Source organism: Eptatretus burgeri, chromosome 4 (genome assembly GCF_056783735.1).
Source record: "Eptatretus burgeri isolate ZD-2024b chromosome 4, Ebu_testis_v1, whole genome shotgun sequence".
In the NCBI taxonomy this organism is placed as follows: Eukaryota; Metazoa; Chordata; class Myxini; order Myxiniformes; family Myxinidae; genus Eptatretus; species Eptatretus burgeri.
Window position 1 is genome coordinate 54,760,119 of NC_140964.1, and position 10,000 is coordinate 54,770,118.

General features: G+C 42.2%; 1 long non-coding RNA gene across 3 annotated transcripts in view; it reads right to left on the reverse strand.

The window, feature by feature from the left end:
- Positions 1-10,000, reverse strand: part of LOC147028087 (uncharacterized) — a 183,062-nt gene that overhangs the window by 47,030 nt on the left and 126,032 nt on the right. The window contains exon 3 of one of the 3 annotated variants that reach the window (XR_015057414.1): positions 5,492-5,685. The exons of the other annotated variants lie outside the window; for them this stretch is intronic. This is a non-coding gene — a long non-coding RNA (uncharacterized LOC147028087). The remainder of the gene's footprint in view (positions 1-5,491; positions 5,686-10,000) is intronic. 3 annotated transcript variants of the gene reach the window in all.

Sequence of the window (10,000 nt, forward strand, 5' to 3'; positions counted from 1 at the left end):
CCATGCCTTTACAATTTCTTTTTCATAAGGGTGAGGGTTAGTGAAAAATTATAATGCAGCGTGGAAAATTTAACTTAAAAATTCATAGCTTGGTCATTTTTCATCCAATTTTAATAACTTAAAGTGTATTCGAAAGCTCTTTTTAAGAGAAATAATATTATACAACAGTTGCATTGCTATAATTGAAACCAAAAATACAAAAAAAATAATAATTTATGATCACTCAAAATCACCCACCAGGGCAAGCTACTGTAATTGGACCATATGTATAACTCAAAATCCTGACAAGCTGAGAATTCTGACTTCAGATTCAGAATCAGCATACTTGATTTCGTTTAGAACATACGTTTCCACCCCAGCAGCAAAATCTTTGTTGTCCAGTGAATTGTCGACACCATCTCTCGTACGGACATTGGACTGTCCCATCTACTCGGATGATTTGGTGGCCATAAAGATTCCACAGCATTTTTTGCAAAGAGTAGGTGTGCAACCACTAGTTTCCGCAAAAGTTACTTTCATCCTCGTCAATGACGAAACCAACTTTTGCTGAAACTTTGGAACATCAGCACTTTGAACAAATTACAAATTCCTGTCCAGACTCACTCATTGCTGGGAAGGTAAGGACAAATTATCCAGTGGCATGCTTGTGCAGGAACTGCTTTGACAGCACTAACACCCTGTAAAGAATATGGCACATCGATCATGAAGGGTCATGCTCACACAGGAACGTGTATGTATATAAATCACAAGCAGGATATACATATTAGAAAAACAGCATAATTTTACATACAGGATGAGGACATTCGTAGAAAATGGACAAATCCATATGGTATTGGAATCTGGGTTCCACAAAGTCAGTATTTCAGATGGGAACTCAGACTGGACAACCCAGTTCTGTTCTTGCATATGGCAGCATGGCTGCCAGGTAGCTATCATTTCTTGGAAGGACGGCTGTGCCGCTGATGCTGTGCCCCTTTTCCAGTACACTGGTACTCATTTTGCCAACCTAGAAAGGATGACAGGCTGAGTCAACCCCACCTAGTGTTAATTCAGCAGCCAACAGGGCTCAAACTCAGGACCCTCGGATCCTAAGGCAACGACCCTAACCACTAAGCCACCACCAGGCTGGACAGCCCAGTGTTCTGGAGTTTTTCTACCGTTTGTAAGGCATACGAGTTATTCTCACCGATTTTGTCGACTCTATCATTTTTAAATGCTGAGCTTTAAGCAAGGAAGTAGCATGTACGATTTTTTAAAAAGTCTTTGGTAGTTCTTGGCTGAGTTTCGAATGGACCACTCTGAGTCTGGGAGGTCGGTGGTTCAAACCTTGGCCGAGTCATATGGAACACTTCAAAAATGGTATGTTCTGCTTCCTCACTCGATGTTCAGCATTAAAAAGGATAGAGCATGGACAAACAATGCCGGGAATGCAAGGACAAACCACCCAGTAGAACTGTTGCCGAGAAACTGCTTTGGCTAGTACAAACACTCTGAAGAGTATGGTACATCAAATCAAATCAAATCAAATCAAATGTGTGCATCATATTTACAAAATATTATATGAGATATCAGAAACAAGTCACTGTCGATGATGATACGAATACCTAAGAATGTTGAATTACACAAGCGATTAGGAGCGTTCAAAACGGATATCGGAACGAGAATATCGGAACAGAACAAACAATCGTCCCGAAAAACTAATTTTTAATCAATAGGTTTATATCATGAGTCAGCATTTTTTAGATCCTCTTGGAGGATCTCTAAGTCTTGCTCAGGTTGTTGTTCTTGTGGACTTTTTTGTTTCACAACCTACAGTTTTCATCGAAACTTCCTGAAACTTGGCATACATATGTAAAAATACCCTGCGCAGAGAGTAACCATCTCCGATTTTTAAAATTCCTCCGAGAAAAAAAAGTTATGACGTCAAAATATCTCCGCCAATGGAAATCGCCTAAAAAATTATCTCTGAAACTTGGCAAGCTTTTTGAATTCTGTTTGCGGGAATCGAACAGAACATTAGCAGAGATTAATTACCGCACGTGATACATCACTATGACGTCATATCAATTTTTATGACGTCATTCCTATTTTTTGACATTTTTTGTTTCACAACCCAGAGTTTTCATCGGATCTTCGTGAAACTTGCCATGTATATGCAGAAATCCCACGCACAGGCAGTGACCATCTCCGATTTTGGAAATTCTTCCAAGAAAAAAAGTTGACATCATAATATCGCCGCTAATGGAAATCGCCTATACCATTATCTCCGAAACTAGGCAAGCTGTTTGAATTTTGTTTGCGGGAATCAAGCCGGGCATTAGCACAGATAATTTATCGCAAACCAGATACATCACAATGACGTCATATTCGTTTTATGATGTCATCATTAAGAGGACGAGGATCTTAGCTCATTCTTAATAGTTTTTACATATATGCACTGAAATAAAGAAAGAAATAAAACCTTTGCGTTTGTTGAATTGCTGAAAATATTCCATTCTGATAACTTATTGAACACCCCTGGTGTGCACAAAGTGACCTTTGAGGGTGGTGTGCGCACAACTGTTGGTTTTGTGATTGCTTCATCTACATTTATTGTATTATATTGTGAATACACACAACTGCATTCATTTTTATAACAAAACAAAACAAACACTATACTTTACCATTTCCCAGATTGGCATGTATAATTTAAGGCATTTAACTCTGATCATAAATAAAACTAGAATATTAAAAGAATTCTGCCCAAGATTCCGACCTTTTGGGATATTTGTTTGTATATATATATATATATATATATATATATATATATATATATATATATATATATATATATATATATATATATATATATATATATATATATATATATATATTGGGTCACCGAAATAGGTGACCCTTATTGTCAGTAATTCTGTCTGTTTGTTTGGATGTTTGTTTGGATGTTTGTTCATTTGTCATCAGCATAATTGGTAGTAAACATGGGCGGATTTTGACCAAACTCGGGTGGTAGGTACATCTTATGACCTAGTGCTTTGGAAATTGAGATGGTTGCTAGGGACGCTTTGGTTCCCTAGCAACAAGCGAAAAACCTTCAAAATCGGTACCGTTCACACGAAATCAATTCCGAAAGCCATTATCCCACGTAGGGTTATGAAATTTGGGACGAATGATCGACAGGTGATGCTCTATCAAATGTATTCCGGGTTTTGCGATATATGGAATACTTTACCCGCAGCGCCCCTACAATTAGGGTATGCGCGAAAATTGAAGACCCCCTTGCGACCAGGTGAGTGCATCGATACGAATGAAACTTTGCAGGTTCATGGTACTCAATGAGTACTACAACTTTGCCTCAGGACAAATTGACCGATTACGCTTCGGTCAGGGGTCAAAGGTCAATTAGTGCAAAAAATCGATAATATGCGAGAGCTGGAGGTGCCTTCGCGCCAAATGCTACTCCTCCTCGGGTTATGGTCGGATGGTCATGAAAATTCACACTGATCGTCTGAAATATATTGTGCACAAACGATCGAGCCGAATTTTCGATTTACATCTTTGTTCACCCACAGCACCCCCTCAAACTTTGGGGATTTCCAATTTCAAACCGCATTTTCGGTACTTTTCATTCAAAAGGATACCGAGTAGTTATCAGTAGATGGAACTGGATGAGATTTGATATGCATAATCTTAAGGTGATTCCCTCTCTGCTATATGACATCCATTTTGCTCTATATCTTATAGTGTCCATGCTTGGCGACCCATCGCCACCTACCGGCTTAAATATATATATATATATATATATATATATATATATATATATATATATATATATATATATATATATATATTAGTAATCGTCATATTCCCCGATGAATGCAACTTTTCCTGAAGCTTTTGGAGTTAACTTCGCCTTTATCACCAATTTCAATAACTGTACCGTTTGGGACTTCATACAATATTTCATTAAAATATGGTGGATTTTCTTTTTTATATGTACCTCACACACTTCCTTTCTTCCTCTCTTCTCCAACCTTTTCTGCATTCTGTTTCCCCTATTTTTTCAGCCTCCTACCCTCCTTTTCTCTTCCATGTGCCCTCTTCAACATAACCTCCAGCCCACCTTTCCATCTTTAGCTTACACATTAAAAATATCCACACATCCCCTTCGAGGATGAGCAATGTTATCACATTCAACTTCAACACCCCCTTCTCTAAGTCGCCTTTCATTCTGGAGTGGGTCTTTAATCACATGATTAAAGTGCATTGTGATTGGCTCGACCATAGGTTGGTGCAGTCTTGAAAAACAACACACCTGGTTACCAGGCTGTCCCAACTGGCGACCCCCACAGAACTTTCATGCACAACTGATTGTGATGCACAACTTTTCATGATGCACAACTGATCAACACAAGCTGATCATTGCTGTAAACTCACCCAATGGAGTAGGAATATACACAGCAAAGCCTGTATCAACCGTCAATAAGACAGAGATTATGGACTGCACAGCTTACCACCATATTCAGGCAGGGATTACAGGTAGCACAGCTTAATAACCTAAGAATCCACATTAACACTGGCACTGCCACCCGTTGCATAGTGAAGAAATAATTTTCTCCTCTCTAGACTATTATACAACCTTTCTACAGATTGTTTGTGCAAGCACAGCCTGCCTTGGTTTATGGAAATGATTATTCGTTTCTTCACATGCATTGCTTTTCTGTGTGAATGTCTTGGCAATTGAGTGGTTAAAGCCAGGTTGTGAATTTAGCCCTGGCACACATCAACAGCTTGGTAATTGAGTGGGTAAAGGCTGGTTGCATTTGCTCTTATGGTTATGGTTTGATTCCCATGGTTGCTCATTGGAAATTTCTTCACCCAACGATGGAGTATCAACCTGTGCAGCATTGTTTCAGTCACAGAAACATTCACGAATTGTTTTGAGCACCCAATGCTCTGTCAAGAGTAGAGGCAAGAGGTTTCCACCATGCCATCACCTGCATGCACCATTAAACCGAAAAAAAATGTTTGGTTGCAGTCACTTTATGGGAGTGAGAAATGAATTTAAAATAAACAGAAAGAAGCCTAAATTACAATGAGATACAAAAAAAAAAAACATAAAAACTCCAGGAGGAGGCCAATTGGCTCCTAAAACCTGAGCACTCCAGCATTCCCCCTCCCCATGACTGCAGATATTGCCAGTGATACAGCTAATCCCAAGGAGGCAATTTGGTCAAGTAATAAGCACATAATGACCTACTCTTTTTTTTAAACTTAGTGTCCACAAGCCAAATACAGAGGGGACAGCAAGCCTGATAAAACAGCACCTGGCTCATTGCCTGCTGATCGGGAATAAGAATCCAAGGCTTTATTTTTTATTTTTTAACGGAGCAACCACTTTAGTATGGGAGCTCAAATGGGAGCAGCCTGGTGGGGGGAGGGGGGAGGGGTTGTGGAGGGTGTGGCTAATAATCCCCCCTGATGACTTGCATACCTTCGAGAAGTGGACTTTCGTACTGCAGCTGTTGCACGTAGCATCTTTGGCAGGGCACTTGCTATGAGGATGCCTGTTGTATCCACAGAAGAAACACTTGGCATTCTCGGTAGCAGAGGTGGTCATAGTAGTAGAGGTCATTTGTTCCACATGTGCATTTGCTTCCATAGATGTTTCAAGAGCTTCTTGGGTCCCTGCAACAGTAGCAATAACAGGGATGACAAACTGCACATGTGACTCAGTGTGTTTCTGGGCCATCTTTTAAGCACAAACTTGGTCAAAAGCTGTCCTGGGAGGTCCAAAGTTTTGTTTTCCAGCAGGCATATGTGAGCAGATTTGAGTCCAATAATGAAAGTGTCCCATATGGAGTCATCTCTACACTGATCTGCGGTCACAACCGAGAAATTACAATTTATGCTTAACTGCTTGAGAGCTTGCAGGTATCGATCGAGTGTCTCTCCTGCCTCTTGTCTGCGTGTAGCGAGGAGATGTCTTGCAAATACCTCGTTTTGGGGCTTTACATAAAGCACTTGGAGAATATCAATGGCAGCATCGTATGTTTCGCACTCGGCGATTATAATCACACACAAAAGGTGCAACGTTACCAATAAGCATATTCAGTTTGTCCAGGTTGCGAGTCGCGATGGCTGACAGAAAGTTCGTGAAAGGTTCACTTCCAATGGAGCCATTGATGAGCAGCCGTGCTTGAGTTCGGATCAGCTACAAATCTCCCTGGCTTGAGGAACTTGTCCGTGGTAGATTGGCTTGAGTGAACGAAATTGTTGTGGGATAGAAACAAGCTGACTTCAAAAAGGTTTTAATTCACTCAAATCAAAGCGATACTTGAATAGTGGGGCAACTTAGCATAACAATTGTGCATTTTGTGAGGAAAGCACCAAATTTGGCACACTAGTAGCCTATCATATTATGAACAGATTTGGATATTGGGCCATCTCAAAATTTTTGATGGCAGTGGAAAATGGCTTCCACAGCCATCAGCGGCTGAATTTGAGATGGCCCAATATCCAAATGTGTTCATAATATGATAGGCTACTAGTGTGCCAAATTTGGTGCTTTCCTCACAAAATGCACAATTGTTATGCTATATTTAGCTAAGTTGCCCCACTAAAACATAAACATAAACATGAACAAGAACATAGACATAAACAATCCTAATAGGGCAGCAAACATGACATTAACATTGAATCTTTCGTATTCACATTGAATTTCATCATAAGTCGGCAGGTTCTATTTGTATCAGGAAAGTTTGTTTCAAACAGAGTATGGAATCTTTTTGGAGTTTGCCCTGAATATCCCTTGAGAGCACAATAGTAACTAATTGTTTGGACTGTTGAAGTTTCTCGATGAAGTAAATCGAGAGAAAGGTAATTAGACGTTGACTGAATTTTTTTTTTCTTCCGGTAGGTGAGCAAATCAGCCACACTGAGATTACACACCACCCGTCAAGCTTTGCGGCTCATGCTTCGACTCACCCAAGGCATTGTCAAAGCATTCTTTTGTACACTTCACATGTTAATGAAAATATAGTGGAAGCATTAGCACTGAAGTCCGAGTTTCCATTTTCTTTGTTTTGTATACATTGTCAAGGCCCGTATGAGAGCTAACAAACAACACACAACAAGGGAGGCAGGAGACAAGAGGAGTGGGAGAGGGAAGGACAAAACAGTGGGTAACAGAGACATTAGGAGATCTGTGGAAGGGAGAGGGATGGGGCGGGGAACACAGGGTCTACAAGATGGACATTACAGGGATTTTCAAGAAGGAAAGCAGGCAATTTGAAGGAGGTGAGATTGGGATAGATTAACGGGGGTAGAAAAGATCGAGGTTTTGGATGGGGGAGGATAAGAGGTGGTGGTGAACAGCTGTTTTGAAGGCCTGGAGGGAAGAATGGGATTGAAAAGAGTGTTGGTTGTTTATCCCAAAGGCGGGGAAAAAGAGGAATGAAAGAGTGAAGGTGAGCAGTGATTCGTGATTTTGGTAGTTTTACCAGAAGCAGGTTGCTGGTGGACCTTGGGCGTCATGTGGAAAGATGGGGGGGGGGAGTGAGACAGGTCATATCGCAGACAGAACGGGGGGGGGGGCGAGACCGGAGCGGAGATGGTATAAGACAGAAAGACCACCAAGCTGCCTGTGGTGAGAATGTGAGAGGCTCAAAGACTCAGCTTTACCACAGGAGATACCAATGATCCTAAATCCCTTGGTTTCCACAGCATGAAGCCAAGAAAGGCGACAGTCAAGAGCCCCAGCCCAGAGGGGTGAGCAGTACTTCATCACCCTGTGGATGAAAGCTTTGTATGTGGTGAGGAGCTCAGGTGGGCCAAGGAAGGACTTTGCACGATGGAGGATTCCTCGTCGGCGACTGGCATTGGTGGCCAGGTTGGAAATGTGGCTTTCCTAGGAAAGATCATGGCAGGTAGTGAGACCCAGAAGCTTGAATGAAAGGACTTCTTCCAGAGGATTGTTGAGAAAGTAGATTGGGCTGGGGGAAGGGGGTCCAAACGGTCGTTTCGGAGAGACGTGGTGAGAGTGTCAGATTTGTCAGGATTGAAAGACATGTTCCAAATTTTGGACCAGTTTGTGATTTCATACAGATCTGCAGAGGGTGAAGAAGGTGCTGCTTGCTAGTCTGAGGGATGACAGATGGCATGACAGAGGGTGGAGTCATCAGTAAAGTGATAAAGAGGATTTTCCAGAGTTGGAGAGATCATTGATGAAAACCAGAAAAAGAACAGGGCCCAGAACGCTGCCTTGAGGATCTCTAGCCTGGACAGGAAGAGGGGATGAGAGAACTACATTTAGGGCCACTCGTTGGCTGTGTCAGGAAAGGAAGTATGTGAGCCATGAGTGGAGATACCCTTGGATACCATAGGAAGAGAGTTTGGTAAGCAGGGCAGGGTGCCAGACTGTGTCAAAAGCATGCGATATGTCTCGGGATATGTCTCTGTTGTCATGTCATTTGTAAGATAATTGGTTGGCAAGCGAATTAAATTATATATATATATATATATATATATATATATATATATATATATATATATATATATATATATAAATATATATATATATATATCTTCTTCTTCTTCCTCTTTCGGCTTGCTCCCGTTAGGGGTCACCACAGCGGATCAACTGTCTCCATTTCGCTCTATCCTCCACATCTTCCATTGACACTCCAACCACCCGCATGTCTGCCCTCACCGCATGCATGAACCTCTTCTTTGGCCTTCCTCTTCTCCTCCTGACTGGCGGCTCCATCTTCAACATCCTTCTCCCGTTTCCCTCCTGTGCACATGTCCAAACCATTTCAATCTCGCCTCTCTCACTTTGTCTCCAAACCGTCCTACCAGCGCTGTCCCTCTAATATACTCATTCCTTATCCTGTCCATCCTCGTCACTCCCAAAGAGAATCGCAGCATCTTTAACTCTGCCACCTCCAGCTCCACTTCCTGTCTTATTGTTAGTGCCAGCGCCTCCAAACCATACAACAGAGCTGGTCTCACGACTGTCTTATATACTTTCCCCTTCACTCTTGCAGCTACCCTTCTGTCACAAATCACTCCTGCAACTCTTCTCCACCCACTCCATCCTGCCTGCACTCTCTTTTTCATTTCTCTCCCACACTCTCCGTTACTTTGGACAGTTGATCCCAAGTATTTAAACCAATCCACCTTCCCCACCTCAACTCCTTGCAACCGCACCATACCACCACCCTCCCTCTCATTTACGCACATGTACTCCGTCTTACTCCGACTGACTATCATTCCCCTTCTCTCCAGTGCGTAGCTCCACCTCTCAAGGCTCGCTTCAGCCTGCTCCCGACTCTCCCTACAGATCATGATGTCATCTGCGAACATCATAGCCCAAGGAGACTCCAGTCTGATCTCGTCCGTCAACCTGTCCATCACCATTGCAAACAGGAAAGGGCTCAGAGTCGATCCTTGGTGCAATCCCACTTTAACCTTAAACCGGTCCATCATTCCTACCGCACACCTCACTGCTGTCACACTGTCCTCATACATATCCTGCACGATCCTCACATACTTCTCCACCATTCCCGACTTCCTCTTACAATACCACAACTCCTCTCTTGGCACCCAATCATAAACTTTCTCTAAATCCACAAACACACAATGTAACTCTTTCTGGCCTTCCCTATACTTCTCCATCAACATTCTCAAAGCAAACATCGCATCAGTGGTGCTCTTTCCTGGCATAAACCCATATTGCTGCTCACAGATCGTCACCTCTCTTCTCAACCGAGCTTCCACTACTCTTTCCCACAACTTCATGGTGTGGCTTAACAACTTTATCCCTCTGTAATTTCCACAGCTCTGCACATCACCCTTATTCTTGAAAATCGGAACCAGTACACTTAATCTCCACTCCTCCGACATCCTCTCACTTTCCAAGACTTTATTAAACAATCTGGTTAACAACCCCACTGCCATCTCTCCTAAGCACTTCCATGCCTCCACTGGTATACCATCTGGG